Source organism: Stenella coeruleoalba (genome assembly GCF_951394435.1).
Source record: "Stenella coeruleoalba genome assembly, chromosome: X".
Classification (NCBI taxonomy): domain Eukaryota; kingdom Metazoa; phylum Chordata; class Mammalia; order Artiodactyla; family Delphinidae; genus Stenella; species Stenella coeruleoalba.
In genome coordinates this window covers 57,062,754-57,079,512 of record NC_137152.1, presented here as the reverse complement: position 1 = coordinate 57,079,512, position 16,759 = coordinate 57,062,754, and the positions used below count along the sequence as shown (strand labels likewise).

The following is a 16,759-nucleotide window of genomic DNA, read 5'->3' as shown; positions in this document are numbered from 1 at the left end:
CGGGGTCAGAGGGGCTGGAGGGGTGTGGAGGGCCAGGCCCTCAGCCTCTTTGCACACAGCAGAGTCAGGAGCTTAGCTGGTCTCTTCAAGGAAGTCCCGTCGGTCACTACAAGCACATCACACCCTCCTAGAAGCATGATATTCATTCCCTTCCTTCCACCTCCTGACGCGGTGAGTCTGCTTTCCCTCTGGTGTCATGGTTTGTCAGCCCCAGGAGCTGGGATGTGCTCTGTAGAGGTCACTGCTATATCCCCAGCACCTGGAACAAGGCCGAGATCTACATACTAACTTGTTGAATACCAGGGAAGGCAGGGACCATTAGGATGAGGCTATTCTTCTCCCTCTCTCCCTCTCCCTCTGCAGAACAGGAAAGGTCAGCTTAAAGACACTGAGGAATTTGTTGTTTTGTCTGACACCATGTAGAACCCATCCAATGGCACAGGATTGCCCAGGGAGCCTGCTGGTCCCCAGGGGTCTTGGAGGAGCCAGTTCCAGAGAGCCCTGGCCTGTTTCACCAAGTCCTTCAGGTGAGAGCTCAGAGCCAGCCTCTTCCTCTCTCACTGCTCACAGCCAAGCCAACATGCTTCCCCTTCCTGCTCCACCCAGAGAGTCCCCAGGCCATGCCTGACTTCCCCCAGCATTCCCAAGGGTCCAGTTGTCACTCTGCTTTCCTTTGTAGGGTAGGATATCAGACACTCAGAAGCTGAGACCTCAGGGCACAGACACAGACCCATGAACGGTGATCAAGCCCCCTGTGCTGCCACCTGTCCCTGCTTTCCCCAGTTTCTCGGTCGCTGGGCCCGAAACAAATGCTGCCACACTCGACTGTTTTCACCTCGTCTTTTCAACAGTGTAGTTTTCAACACTGACACCAGCCTCAGGTAAATTGGGGGTTGTCAGTGGTGGGGGGGTGTGGCAGAGGGAGGGAGCTAGCATCTTACTTAGCCCTATAAGGCTGTACACCCTTCTTCTTGGGGCAGTGCCGCTGGTTCCTCAGTCATGGTTGCAAGAGACTTCAGCCAATGAGGAGTGAATTTTCCACAGCAGACAGCTCTGACCCTGAGGGGAAAGGACTGCAGGAATGAGAAAGGAATAACATCTCTCTTCTCCTAACACCACACGGAGTCTTCATATCTGAGGACCACTGGGCAGTGGTTGTATAGAAGGGGATGGGGGAGGTACACGTGGAAAAAGAATCTCTGGATCCGAATAAAAACTCTTAGCCCCGCACACATAGAGTCAGATCCCAAGCACCCCCACTCCACCACAAGGCAGCCCCTCCAACAGGCAACCTGGTCTCTAACTACAGATTATTCATTTTCATAAGATGATTGTTTTTTTTCCCCTTTCTAAGGTGACCTTGATATGTATTGCAACATAATATCAGCAGGGGAAGTCTATCCCGGGAGTTGGACCATATTTGTCCCTTTAGCCCAACAACATGTGAAGGCCCTGTTAGATGTTGCAACACCAAAAATGACCAGGCAACAGATAAAGATACAGGATACGCTCTTCATATCAAAGAGCCTAACTGGCACACACCAAAATATCCTTTTCTCCACGTAGTCCCCTATTCAAGGCCAGGAGTGGGAAAAGTGCTTGGACAGTGCCTGCTGTGTGAATTAATTGTCCTTTAGCTGTTCAGAGGTGCAGTGTCTATAAGCACTAATGAGTCCCACGTGGAATAGGGCTCCGGTAGGAAACAACATTTGGGAGTCCCAAATAGATAGCTGTTTTATAGACCATTTCCTACGCCCCTGGAGGGCAGCGAAGGTGGAACCCACAGGTACAGAATCTTAGTGTGATTGGTTTGCTTTAGGTCTAGTGTCTCAGCAGCTATTCCTGGTGGCCTAGGAACTGCCCATTTCCCCACATGGCTCTGTTCTCCTAGGCTGGGCCCTGTTTCATGGGGATGCTCAGTTCCATATCGCTGCTTCTCCAAAAGAGGCTAGGATCTCACATCCTGGGGCTCTATCCTGTCCAAAGTATGAGAGTATCTCCAACTCCCAGGGTCTTGGGAGCCTGCTGGCCTTTCACTCCTTTGTAGCTGCTGTTACCTCTCACATCAGTCACTAGACACGACTGAGGGTTACAGAGAGTGTCTGCCCATGCATGCGTGCGTGTGTGTGGTGTGTGTGTGTGTGTGTGTGTGTGTGTGTTTAGGATGTGAATCTTTGTGGAAACAAGGACTTATACGCTGAAATCTGGTGGATAAACATGGAGAGGGGTTCAGCGGCCACACCTGAAATCCAAGCAGCAGAGATGGGATTTTATGTAGCAGGATGTGGTATCAAGGAGTCCTCACTTCTGATCCGCACCCTCAGAAAAGCCCCACCCTGTCCAGGTTTCTCAAATCTGACCCTAACATTTTTGAAGCCCTTTAGGCCCAGAGCCACCTGCCCACTACTGTCCAGACTCCGACTGACACCCACACACAGCACTATACATCATCTCCTGGAAGGAACACCTCTGCTGTCGATTTGACCTCAGGCTGCCGTCACCCCTCTCAGCCCCTCTTGGGGCTTTGATGCACCACATGGCCTTACCTGCATCCCACTTTGTACAGGCCTTTGGATTCTGCAGCCTCACAGCAGTAGATAGTTTCCCCTGCAAGCCCCAGATTCATAAGGTATTCCCCATATGCCTCCCCAAGAACACTCCCTGCCTGGGAGAACCATAATCTTTCTGGCTGACCTTGGGCAAGTCCTTCTTCTCCTTTGGGCTTGGCACTTCTGGAAGTGATTGCCTGCATTTTCAGTAAGTCATGTTCTCCTACCTGTGTGCATCCTTAAGCCTTCTGATCCTTGTCTGTTTGTGGCGGGCTCAGAATCAGCCGGAAATATGCCTCCCCTTCTTGTCAGCCATGATTAGGAACGCATGAACTTGTGCATCTCAAGAGAGGCCTCATTACCCCTTGAACAGTCAGGTGAACAGTCAGAGCACACAGGACAGTTGTGTGGAGGAAGTGGACAGACAGTTCAGCAGTAGGGAGAGGCGTGGGTCATCAGTTTTCCACCTTTGGTTCTCAAACATTACTGAGCCCAAGTTCTGAGCTCTCCTCCTTTGCATATGTTTCCCCCCACCCGCAAGTACATCATATCACAATCCCTGAACCCTAGGGATGGTTCAGGTAGGTGAAGAAAGTGGACAGTTCCTCAGGAGAGGGTATGGGTCAGCAGGATCTCCCAGCTCTTATGGTGAACAGATGACCATTGGAGCCTACAAGTGAGCAAGAGATTAAACATGGTTTGTTTGGTTTTTTCTTTTCTTTTTTTTTTCTCACCCCATCCACCCTCATTCTCTCTGGTGCTATGTCCCAGTGAAATCCTGGGCAACCTTTGGAAGGTGGCAACATTTGTCTTCAGCTCTGCCAAACATTACACAGCCTGCTGTGTTACAGGGGCTTCACACGTGTTCAGTTTATTCTCCAGTCTTCCAAAACAAGGGGAGTGGTGTGAATGCCATTCTGAGGTCACATCACCAGCAAGGGACAGAGCCAGGATTCAGTCCCCGGCTGATCTGAGGCAAGGGCCCTTCCATTACAGCAGTGCAGCCTACACGCCATTGGTCCCAGCTAGGAGCCCTGGGTTCTCTCTGTCACAGTTCACCCTCTTAGGGACAGGGATTCTGTACATACAGTCCTACACCCAACAAAGCTAAAACACTAAGGGGGTCAGGGTTCCTAGGTGACAGGATCACCTGGAGATAGTTGCCACTGCTCAAGGTCCAATCTCATACCACGCCACACCCCACTGGAGAATTATCTACATTAATAGAATGATGGTGGTCATCCAATGGAAAAAGAATGACATCTGCTGTGCCCTTCACCTGTTGCTCCCTGAGGCAATTCTACAGACCTCCGGGACACTCCTGAGCATGGTCTGAAAACCACTGGTCTCATACAAAAGATGGAGTCTAATGGTGGGCCTTTCAAGCACAGAATAATGTGTGTAGCCCTCAGCTTTCCAAGGCAGGGAGCTCAATCATTCAACCTTCCCAATGGAGAGCACACTCTCGAGGACCACAAACACAAAAGGCTGACCCATCCGGGTAGTCTTAGGTTGGAGGGGGACCAGGACAGAGGGGCAAAGAGGGGCCAAGAATGATACCCAGGTCTCCAGCTTGAGTGACCTGTGGCGTGGGGTTGCCATTCACCAAGATAGGGATCACAAGTGGAGAAGCAGGATTCAGCGGGAAGCTGAAGACATCAGGTCTGGACGTAGACACTGCTAAAATTCACAGAGCCGATGGGATGGTGGGGAGCTACCTTAAATATGCTCACAATGACAAAGGAAATCAACAAAATCCTATGCCACTTGGGGAGTGGATACATATGCTGTTTCATTTATTTAATTTTTTTTACATACATGATTATCCACATAATAAGTGTGCTATGTTTTGGTGTATGTTGTGAAGGTAGGGCTCAAACTCTGTGGTAACTCTACAAGGCATTTAATAATGAATAGTTGTTACAGTTACCATTCATCTCAGTGGACCAGGAGCAGCTCTGTTTTTTCTTCAGTTGACCGAACTGCGTTGGACTTGTATCACCCTCAGCGCTTTCTTAATATCTCCCAGTGCTGTCGGATTTACCTCATCAATCTCCACAGCATTCCTGAAGGGTTGAGAAGGACTTTGGGGGCTAGGGATGAGTCCAGGGGCTTATAGGAATAATAGCTTCTGTCTCACAGAAGGGCTGTGAGGATTGAGTGGGATGCCCTTCCACAGAGCAGCAGGTGTTGAACCGGGCCCAGAGCCGACAGAGCAGTTTCTTCGAGGTCAGGCACTTTGGGGTAGGCTTTGGATCTCATTTGTCCCCCCTTCCCCCCAACCTGCCCCAGCAGCCATTTGCATGAAAATCATGAATACACTAGCGATAGCTGAGAGCTTGCAACGAGGAGGGCTATGGACTGCTGAAATGATTGCTGGAGATATAGCACATCTCCTTCCCTTTTAACCCAGCTAGGGTCAAAGAACTCTCCCCACCCCAGCTCTGTGAAGTGAGGGTCAGAACCGTCATTTTGGTTTAAGAGAAGTGACCAGGAGAGAATCGCGGTCAGCCAAAGTCACGGTCAGGGATGGGTCTGGTCCTGGCCCCCAGATCTCCGGACCCTCAGTACAGTGTTCTTCTGTCCAGCTGGCCCATTATCATGTCCCGTTCTTCTGAAATACCTTGTCGTGGGGGGTTAAAATAGGCATGTTCCTCTACGGGTAAAAGGGTCTAGCTTTGCTATGTACTTTATTCCTTCTATGCCTGGGAGGAGACAAGTGTGAAGGGGCTTTAGTGTTGGCTGACAACCTATCATGGGCCCAACTCATTACATAGTTTTCGATTCTTGCACATACATAGGTTAGGATCTCAGGTTGGCATCAGGGAGCACATCGCTGCACCTTCTCAAAGACTTGTTTTCGGTTATTGAAAATTGGGGTGAGTCTTACCAACCTTGCGTGGTTGTGGTGGGGGCTACATAAAGCAGCCAGTATGTACACCCTAAATGACAAGCCATATGAGAAGACACAGGAAATAAAACGAAAAGAGAAGTGAGAGGCTGGGAGTAAACCCATTCTTCAATTATAACACATTAAAGAATCATAGTTACATTATACAGAGAACTCTGATGAAACAGCTCGAGAAACACACACCCACAAACAAATAACAATAGGAAAGTTAGCAGAGAACCTGAACAGGTTGTTTACAGAAATACAAATGGTGATACAAAAGGAATAGGAGCTCAACACCACAGGCAATGATGGAAACAAAATAACAATGGGGTTACACTTTTCAAACTGCAAATTGACAAACATTTAAAAATTAATGATATCAAAAGAATAGCATATACCGATGTTGTGAGTGTGCGTTGGTGCAGATTGTTTGGAGAGCCGTTAAGCAGGGGTTGCTTGACTCTGATCTCTTGACCCTACAGTGCATCTCCACATTCTCCTTCTTCCTCCTGCCACAGACCAGAAGTAGAAGCAGACTGGGACAACCGTTACTTCCTAGACTAGAGCCCTGGGGGCTCAGGTGTCATGGCCTTAAGACCCATCGCAGTGTTCTACAAAACCTATTTCAAGCCCTGGACACACCTTTGGGCATCCTCAAGGTCAGGACCTTGGGAGCGTCCCCAGGGCTGAGCCTGAGCCTTGACTGAGCAGCCTGACTTCCAAGAATTACAGCCAAAGTTCTCCGGGTCTCTGTGAAACACAAATTTCTAGATCCGTGCTTCCCTCGATTGCACTACCTTGGCTTCCACTACCGTAGGCAAGAGAAATCTGGAGTTTGATTATGCATCCCCAGCATAGCTGTGGCTCCACTCCTTGCAAATTCAAGGGCAGTTTCAGGGATTTGGCAGCGCCTTCCTGTCTACAAACTGAGTTTCTGGATATGAGGATGGGTCTGGTGAAGAGAAGTACAATCTACAATTACCTGGGTTTGAATAAAATAAACAATGCGCAAGTCAGTCTTTCCTTAAGCCTCCAGGCTTATATATTCATAAATAGAGTAATGTAAAAATTGGGAGGCATCACTCTCAATTAGTCATTTAAGCATCTATGCTAAAGTGCAATGGTGGGGCTTGGAAGCCTGATTAGAGTCGGTTTGAGGGAGAGCGAGGGAGAGGAAAGGGAAACAATGATATTAGTCAACGAGGCATCTCAGTACTTGAAGGAGAGCCAGAGAATGTATCAACTGCTTGAACACAGTGTACTCCTCTCCAGGATGGGGTAGTGGAAATCTGGGAGAGGGAGGCAGGGATGGGGTTTCAGACTCTTAGGCCTCTTTACGCCCAGCAAAATGATGAAGAGCTCTGCTGGCCTCTGACAATAAGCCCTTTCAGACATGACGTGCCCATTGCACCTCACAGAAAACATGAACTTCACTGGCATCTTGCTGCTGCTGAATCGCGACCAGGTGACTATGGCTTCTCTCCAACATCCCAGATCATCAGCTCCAGGAAGGCTGGGATCTAGGTCTCTAGAGTTCACTGTTGTACCCCCAGTGCCTAGAAGTGACCCTGGTGTGCACATAGCAGACCCGCAACACACTTGCTGAAAGAAGGAATGAATGTCAGTGTTAGCCAGGATGGTTTTTCTCTAGTTTCCAGGACAGGACTGGCTCAGCTAAAGGCACTGTGCCCTTCATGTATTTTGTCAGCACCATGGAGAATCCATCCAATGGCACAGGCTCACCTAGGGAGCCTGCTAGAGGAGCCAGTTCCAGAGAGTCCCGGCCTGTTTCACCAAGTCCTTCAGGTGAGAGCTCAGAGCCAGCCTCTGCTTCCCTCACTGCTCACAGCCAAGCCAACATGCTCCCCCTTCCTGCCCAACCCAGAGAGTCCCCAGGCCACGCCTGACTTCCCCCAGGGTTCCCAAGGGTCCAACGGTCACTCTGCTTTCCTTTGTAGGAGAGGATATCAGACACTCAGAAGATGAGACCTCAGGACCCACAGACACAGACCCATGAACGGTGATCAAGCCCCCTCTGCTGCTGCCTGTCCCTGCTTTCCCCAGTTTCTCTGTCACTGGGCTTAAAATGAATGTGGCACTCTTGATTCTTTTGGCTCCATGATATTTATTATCCCTTTCCACACCAACATCCACCTCCTGTGGTTTATGGTTTGCCTCTTTTGGTGGGGGCACTGTGAGGGGGGATGAGTTGGGGGAGGGAGTTACCACATTACTTAGCCATATGAGTCAGTACTCCTGTACCTTGGAGCAGAACTGCTTATTTCTCAGCCACTGTTGGGATAGGACTGTGTTTGATGGACAGTAATGGTTCTACTGGTTTCAAACATTTCAAAAAGGGTGGCTGTTGGGTGTGACTGAGTGATAGCCATTGGGGCCGGGGGCCGGGGGGTGGTTCAAGGATCATGAGTAGAGGGACAGGGAGGCTGGGTCAAAAGGAGAGAAGATGTCATAGAACTCAAGGCTTTTAGAGGCGTTAGAGCCACTGGCCCCAACGACCCCCACCCCACCCTTACAAAGAATCCCTCCAGCACATGGTCTCATCCATAACCTCAGGTCGTTGATCTCATATTATGACACCATGTCCTTTTGTAAGCTGCTCTTGGTATGTATTGCAGTAAAATAGCAGTACGGGAAGAGCTGAGTCTGACGAGTGCTTCCCAGAACTGAGAAGAGCCTGGGCTTTTCTGGGACTGCTCTGCTCCTGGCTAAGGTTCTGCTAGGGAAGTCCAGCCGCGAGCAGTCCACACCCCGATGGCCTGACAGAACCATTTGTTTCCTAGGAAACTCCAAGTCCACCAGGCCCCTCGACTTGCTGCCTTTGGCTCTGAGCCACACCAAGGAAATGTGGGGTGCAGGGGCTCTGAGAGTTTCTCCTCTTCTGTTTTCCACTTTTTACAGTATTTTTTACTATAATATTTCAAACCTGCAGAAAAACAGAGAGACTGGTACAACAGCTACCACCCCTATTTAATAACACTTTGCCATAAGTGCTTCAGAGCTCTCTCTAGTTTTGAATTAAGTATCTTGAACACATATGAAGCATCCCCGACTCATACTCACTCATCTCCTCCCTAAAGTAGGTCTCCCTCCCGGGTGTCTGAATAATCCTAGGTCTTCATGCAGCTTCAGAGCAGTTCCCCCTCCTGTATGGGTGACCCCACGTCGCCTTAGAAAAGGTCCCCTGATGCCTTCTGGTGAACGTGGGGGATTCTACACCCCTGAATCCCAACTCAGAGGGCAAAAGAAAGAACACCTCAGCAGCTTTTACAGATAATCCAGGACTCAGCCCCCTCCCATCTATAACTTTCTTCTCTTGAGGTGGGCCCTGTGTCAGTGGTGGAGCTGAGCTCTTCATCTGTTTTACCAAGAGAGGCCAAGAGCACCACCCTCAGTCCCAGCCCTGCTCAAGGGATAGGAGTGTTCCATTCACACAGGGGGCTGGTCCCTTGCCAACTGCTGTCACACCCCGTGGGCTCAATGACCAGGTATGGCTGGTGGGGATAGGGAGGAAGGCAGGACTATGCAGGCCCAAGTCCTGGTGAGACCCATCCAATGGGTCTACTGGAAGCCAGCTGGGATCACCAGACCATGCAGCACTGTCCAAGGTGACCCATCAACCATTAGCTCCATCAATGCAGCTGATTCCGGCAGGGGCTCACTATACCGAGGTGGATACAGAGAGCAGGCGTGGTAGGCGGCCTTCTAAAATGGCTTCTGCAGACCCCTGCTTCCTGGCACTCCTGCCCCTGTATAATCCCTTCCTCTTGAGTGTGGACTGGACCGAGTAACTTGCTTCTAACCAACAGAATTTGTCAAAAATGATGGCATGTCATTTCTAAAGTTAGGCTATAAAAAAAACTGTGTCTTCCGTCTTGCTGGCACTCATTCTCTCTCTCTGGCTCATTTTGCATTCTTGCTCTGATGGAGAGGGCCACACGGCAAGGAGCTGATGATAGTCTCTGGCCAACAGCCAGAGAGGAACTGAGGCCCCCAGTTCAATAACCCACGAGGAACTGGATCCTACCAATAGCCACACGAGTGAGCTTGGAAGTCGACCCTCCCCCAGTCACGCCTTCAGATGAGACCACAGTCCATGAGCTGACACCTCGATTGCAGCCTCGTGAGAGATGGAAAAAAAGAGGAGGATCTGGTTAAATCATGCCCAGGTCCCCAACGTACAAACACGGGAGATAATAACTGCGTACCATTTTAGGCCGCCATGTTTTGGGGTAATTTGTTATTCAGTAGTCAATAATAACGAAGACAGCAGGAATCTCTGGGGACTGGGGGCAGGAGACAGAGGCCTGACTCAGGCTGAGAGGGCTTCTTAGAGGCCAGGGTGGTGCAGCGTGTGCCCACATCTTGGTCTGGCCTGGGGGCTTGTCCTGCTTTGTCACTAGTCATCTGTGTCACCTTGGGCAAATCACTTGAAGTCTCTGGCTCAGTTTGCTATTCTGTAACATTTAACTGATGCTCAACTTGCAGGACTGTTGGAAAGATAACTGTCGATTTATCTGTAATTCACATGACAGAATGTCTGATACATACCAGGCCCTCAGTGAATGGCAGCCATGAGTATTAACATAGTTAATTTGGAACCCTGCATCCACCTCGCAGAAGCTCCCCAGAGATCCTGGAGGGTTCCAGTACTCAAAAACCCAATCCAGGGAAAAGTATCTCCCTATCAAGTAGTACAGAAGCATTTGTTCCTCCCAGGAAGGGAGGCTTATCTGAGTAGATACTTTTCTAAATATTCTGGGGTGAGGGAGGCAGGCCCAGCTGGATGCAATTCTGAGGCCTTATCCCTCATACAAAGGAACAAATACTCGCATTTCTCCCTCCCTCCCTTCCGCCCTCCCTCCCTCCTTCCATTCCTCTCTCTCAGTTGCCTGTTTTCAAGATCCTATCTCCGCAATTCTGCCTTTTTTCACTCATTTCATGTCTACTAAATATCCAACACTTCCTTATGTTTTCCTTGTTGTAGCCTGGATAAACTCATATCAGCATTCTCATTGTGCACTGGTCTCTGGCTCCTTCAGGCCACAGAGGAAAGTCCCTGGCCACTGACTTCTGGGGAACAGCTGAGGTGGGCATCACCCTAGCCTCCCCATTATCCCCTAGAGACGGTGCATTTAGAAGGCCCAGTTTATACGGGATAGAAATCTGTACAGGACAGGAGCTCAAGACACATTCTAGACCAGGAGTGGAGACTTCTTTTTGGATCACCCAGATCCCAAATGAGATGATTTGGTAAGAGCCCCTTTCCATCCAGGATTTTGTCTCTCATCCCTCAGACCTTCCCCTTGAACATCTGGACTCTGCTTTTCTCCTACAGCTTCATCTCTCTCTACAACATGTCTAAAATTTGCCTTCAGTCGCCCCCGCCCCCCCCCCCAAAATAACAAAAACCTTTCAATTCTGCCCTGCCTCAGGGCCTTTGCACCTACAGCTCTCCTCTGAAAACACTATTTCTCTATTTGACCTTCCACTTGTCCTTCTGGTCTCTGATATTCCTACCCCCAAAAGGAACCCTTGCTTGTTCCCAGATCACCCCAGCCCTTGGTCACCTGTCCCCGCTCTGCTGTGCACACAAACATGTCAGGTACTTTTCCCCATCACAGCATTTTGCACAACTGAACTGTCACCTCTGGTAAGTTAATTTGCATGATTCTCCCACCCAAACTCTCACCTCTGGGGCAGGAGCTGTGCCTTGTTTGTTCTGGAACACCCAGTATCTGACACAGGGATTTCACATACAGTGGGGACCCAATAAATGTTTATTGAAAAAGCAATGAGTCAATGAGAACGTGTTCATTAAGTCTTTATTGTGCCTATACTCTCTGATCTGGGACAACATTGAGCAGTATCCTTTTATTTCCTCTAGCATGGAGTCCAGAGCCTCCTGCCCGACAGGAGCTGGATGTTTCCCAAGTCTGGGCTGAGAACAGTCTTCCTGGAGGTGTCAAGAGCTTTCCTGCATTCCTGACATGAATCTGGTCTGGCCCAATGTACGTAGGGCAGACCACAGAGGTGTGTGACCACAGGGGATACAGAGACGGGTGTAGCTGCCACCACAGCTGACAGATCCCAGGCCCAGGGGACAAAGCTCTGAGGCCTCCTCACTCCCTCTTTCACTTCAGGACAGTTTTCGGAAGGGGGCCCCCTGGTTGTGACGCTGCCACTCGCCAAATGATCCAGTGGACAAACAGAGCCATAACTTGGCAAACAGCACTAGAAATTCTAGAGGCCTGATTTCTTTTAACCTACTGTATGTGTTCTCCTTCAGCTCATCAAGCATTTAAAGTGGTTGCTTTAAATTCTTTGTCAAGCAAGACTTAGGCATGTGGTTTTTTATGTTGAGTTTCCGGGGATTTATGTTATTCCTTTGAATGGGCCAGGTATCTGTGTATCTTCATATGCCTTGTGATCTTTCAGTGAGAATTTGGGAGGCTACCTCCTTATCATCTTGTGCTCTGCTGGGAAGGTGGTTGGGCAAGAGTAAGAAAAAATGCCATGGACTTTCCTATCATTTTTAGTGGGATTTTCTTTTTTTTTTAATTTGGGGGTTTACTTTGTTGTTGTAACTCTTTAACTTGTTTCTAAAGTTCCCACAAAGATACTTTGGTCTGTATGTTGCTGTTTACTTAGTATTTCCATATGAGAGTGATGGCCTAGAGTTTCCTAGTCTGTCCTCCTGTTGACATGACATCACTCTTTCAGGAACATCCCATTTTGAGAGCCCTGTTTCTCTCCATTTGCTTTTGCATTACAGGTAGTTCAGGATAAGAGACAAGCCGTTTCATGAGGTTTATACTGACTTTTTGGAAATGATATAGTGATCTTTTCTGATGGGTCAACGAATAGTTGAGAAACCATCCAAAGTTTACTGCCTTTACAACATGCAAGGTGTAGGTTGCAGCACATGTGTAATAGCTATGTACACTTTTCACATTTATGGTTCTCTTCATTGTCTCATCACACTGCTGCCTTAATCTGTCAGCTAAAGCATAATACTCTCTGACCAGACTGGCAAGGATCCTGAAGGGCTTTATAAAGTTTTCTATGTCTAGAAAGCTAAATGTTTTCTTTTCTCCATAGCACTTACTGTCTAATATATTTTTTACCTTAAAGATTTAGTTTGTTTATGGCTTCTCTCTCACTCCACTAGAATGTAAGCTCTATGAGGGCAGTGATTTGTGTCCACCTTGTTTAGTGCTCTACCTCAAGTGCTTAGAAGAATGACTAAAACACAGAAGACCTCAAAAGGTATCTGCTATATTGAGCTGGACTGATATCCTGAAACCTGAGGCTATCCTCAATAAAAGATTCACAACTGACCCCTTCCCCTGAATGCTCCAAAAGGCCAACGTTCAAGAGTGCCAACTTTGCTCACTATTTTATCCTAGCATCTCCAGCTAGATCATATTAGTGTACAATAAATGTCTTTCAAATCAATGCATGATAGACCATTTGGAAATTATGCAAGGTAATCCACTTGATGAACAAGTAAAAGGAGGAAAATCATACACGTGTCGATACATAATGTAAATGCATTCAATAATAACAGGGCCTAACATTTTTATAGAGCTCTAATTAATAAAAACTCTCTATATATTTATTAATTTCATCCCCACAGAAATCCTATGACGTTGGTAGTATCGTTATCCTTATTTTGGAAACGAAGAAATGGAAGAGTTGAGGAATAAGTAACTTGCCAACCCACACAGCTAACTAAGTGGCAGATCCTGATATAGTAGCGCAGGCACCTCAGCTCTAGCATTTGTGCAGCCAAAGACTACACTGTACTGCCTCTCTGGAAAACTACCAATAGCTAATCCTAAAGAAACCTTCAAGTGGTCAGGTAGGTTATCTGGATGGAAATACCAGAATCCATGAGTTAACTGCCTTTCAAATGACAAAATACTGAATCTATTACTGTTAAAATTTTTTAAGTGAGAAGAATACTCTGTATTATCACATTCAACATTTTTTAGGCATGTTGACAATATCAAAAGTCAAGAAAGAATGAAACAACTGGCCCTTTCCTTGAATATATAGCCTCGGGGTCTATTGGATGTCCCCAATTACACCATCTTTCCTCTGATCATAGTGTGTCATTCACACATGTGTGAATCCCACTCAACACAACTTCTTGCTGATGGTGATGATGGAGGCCCCATATGTCTGCTTGGACTGAGAGATCTCATCTGGTTACCATATGGACCCATGTGTCCTTCAGGCAGAACATCTTAGAGGAAAGTACATAGAACTTGCAGGCAGAAAATACCTTAGATAATTCTTGGTTCAGGCATTGCCTAGCTCTGGGTGAATTTGAGCAAACTGCTTCATCAACACAAACCTCAACTTCCTCATTAGGAGAATAAGGATACTAAAACCCACTAGATTGGGTTGTTGTGAGGAGTAGTTGAGGTCATGCAGGAAAAAGAGATCACACAGTGCCTGGAACATTGTAGGTACCCAATGCAGAACCACTAGTTTGAAATAATGTCAGAGTAGATAGAATCTATTTCCTCCACTCAATACCGCATAATGTGTTTTACTCTTCCTTTTCAAATTTCTGCAATACATAATAAGGAAAACCAAAGTTCTGGGACCTGCTGCTGATTTAACATGTGAAATAGTTTGGGTGCATATTTACATCTATAGATGAGTCCTGATTTTAAAGGAAGGTTGAGACAGCCTGTCTGAGACTGGTTGCCTTTTATCTGGGAGAGAATGAAATAATGCTGTACATAGCCATTCTTCCTGTCATGTAACACAGTAGGAAATAATTTCTCTGCCTGAAAGGAGAGCTGAGACATAAGGCAGGAATTAAGAATACTCATCAAGTTGTGGGTTTCTCTAAAGCAGGTCTGTCTTGGGCTTCACTCTAGTGCCTGCCAGAGGGACAGGTATAATGTTAACATATGTTTATTTCACTTCTTGGGCTTATATTTTCAAGTGCTTGTTTTGCTAACTCTGGCATTTAGTTCAGACAAAACTTATGTCTTCTATGGGAGGTGCGAGACAGGACTGGAAGCAACAATATTTCTTAAAGGCTTACAATGTGCCAGACACTTTACACAGCAATATATTGAAAGGAAACAGGGATTATAATAACCAGGAGGTTAATTATAGGGGGGTTGTCACTCTGCCTTCTTTGACTGTTCTGAATTTTTTTTTAAAGAATGGGAAGATATGAGTTCATGTTCATGTCTATGATTTTTCAGTGAGAAAATATAGGTATTCCCAATCCAGACTCATACGTTATGGAATGATCAATGGCTATTGAGTATAGGAACGTTTGATTGCTACAGTCACAACAGGATGAGAATGGGCATAGCTATACACATGCTAAACCAAACAGAAGATATATTTTTGTGATATTGGCTCCAAGAATCTATCACCTATACAGAGAGATGATCATCAAAAATCCATATTGTCATGGGATTTACTCCCATTGGGAAAGCTGCTGAGGGACAGTTAATATGAATAAAAGAACAAGAAGTGTATTTAACAGTTCATTTGTGATAGTCAGGAATTGTGGTCTGTATTAGGGATCTCCAGAGAAATAGAACCAATAGTTTCTCTCTCTGTCTCTCTCTGTAGATAGATAGATAGATATAGATATAGATAGATATTAGATATAGATAGATACATATAGGTATGTAGAGATATAGAGAGATATGTATCTATCTATCAAGATTGATTGATTGATAGACACACATATATATATATATCATCATCATCAATATCTATCTATATATAGATTGACTGGTTGATTTTAAGGGTTTGGCTTATGTGATTATGAGGCCTGGCAAGTCCAAAATTTGCAGGTAGGCTGGCAGGTTGGAGACCCAGGGAAGAGTTGCAGTTTGAATTCAAAGGCAGTTTTCTGGCAGAATTCCGTCTTCCCCAGGGAGATCAATCTTTTTTTTTTTTTTCTATTAAAGCCTTCAACTGATTGGATGAGCCCCACCTACATTATGGAGTGTAATCTACTTTACTCAAAGTCTACTGATTTAAATATTAATCTCATCTTAAAAAATACCTTCACAGAAACATCTAGAATACTCTTCAATCAAATATCTGGATACCGTGGCCTAACCAAGCTGACACATTAAATTAACCTTCATATGGTCCTATGTATTTCATCATAGCCTATGGAAATTTTCTTTGTATTAACAATTGTTTAGGGTACATGTATATGCTAGGTTAAAATAAAGAGACATTAGGAAGAGGTGGGTGTGTCTCATGGGATGTCCCACAGTAGGAAGGAAAACACTGCCAGTAAACTGATGCATAAGGCAAAAACAAAAGGGGCAGTGATATTGTATAGGAATCTTATGGTACAGACATCTGTCTCAGCCCAACAGTGGATTATTTAAAATATGGAGAGTCAGCACTGTGTTCAATTGATATGCCTAAGATAAGTCTCTGTCTTTGTGCTTCACTTATTGCTGATGGTGACTGAATTTGACTTTCATTCCCTTCTGTAAACACAGATGGCTTTCACAGCTGACATCTCCTTATGCCTCTCAACATTTCTAGGTGGATGGCAGGGTTAGGTATTATTTATTCTGTTTCACAGAAGACACCAGGGCAGAGGGAGAAACTAAGCCAAGGCCCTAATGATACTGGCACAGTGACCCATATCTCCTGACAGTACTCCTGTGTCCTCTCCAGCAGACCCATTATGATGCAATGTAGTTCTACAGCCAATGAGGAACAAGCGGATTGGAGCCAGAATACCTCAGAAATGTTAAGGAAGTGGAGGCACCGGGCATCTCTGAGGACAGGGGTTTGGAGTAAGTACAAACACCAATTTATTAAAGGGATATTTAGACCCCCAGATCCTTTCTATGACCTACTCAGTCAGATAACTGCTTCACTCTGAACCCAGGGGAACATGGGAGGTTTACGTTCTGGACAGATTTATTTAGGGAAGCTGTGGGCTTAGGTATACCAGACATAGAGGAGGGTGAGGTGAAGCATGACCCAAGGGAATTAGGTGAAATTCAGAACCCTTAATGTTGACCAGTGCAGGCCATGCAGTCCTCTTAGCTGCCAGAGAACTCACAGGTACCTACCACCCCAGGCAGGGATATCTGTTTTGCTGATGCAGTCTTATTAGCCTATGAATCATATCTGATCTTGTAGAAAGTCTTGGGGTCAGCTGCAGACTGCCCTAGCTGCAGGTCACCCACACTAGTTTAAACTAAAAATGATCCAAAAGTGTTTTCAGCCCTTGGCAGAAGCGACCCAAAGAGATACAACCAGCATATACTTCTTCCAT

The 16,759-nt window shown here is 46.5% G+C and overlaps 1 long non-coding RNA gene across 1 annotated transcript; it reads left to right on the top strand.

Annotated features, from left to right (window-relative positions):
- The first annotated feature begins 67 nt into the window (after nucleotides 1-67).
- LOC307180836 lies at nucleotides 68-16,308 on the top strand. Its single transcript, XR_013825793.1, has 3 exons — nucleotides 68-171; nucleotides 11,348-11,493; nucleotides 16,150-16,308. It is a non-coding gene; the product is annotated as an uncharacterized lncRNA (long non-coding RNA).
- Nucleotides 16,309-16,759: the final 451 nt, after the last annotated feature.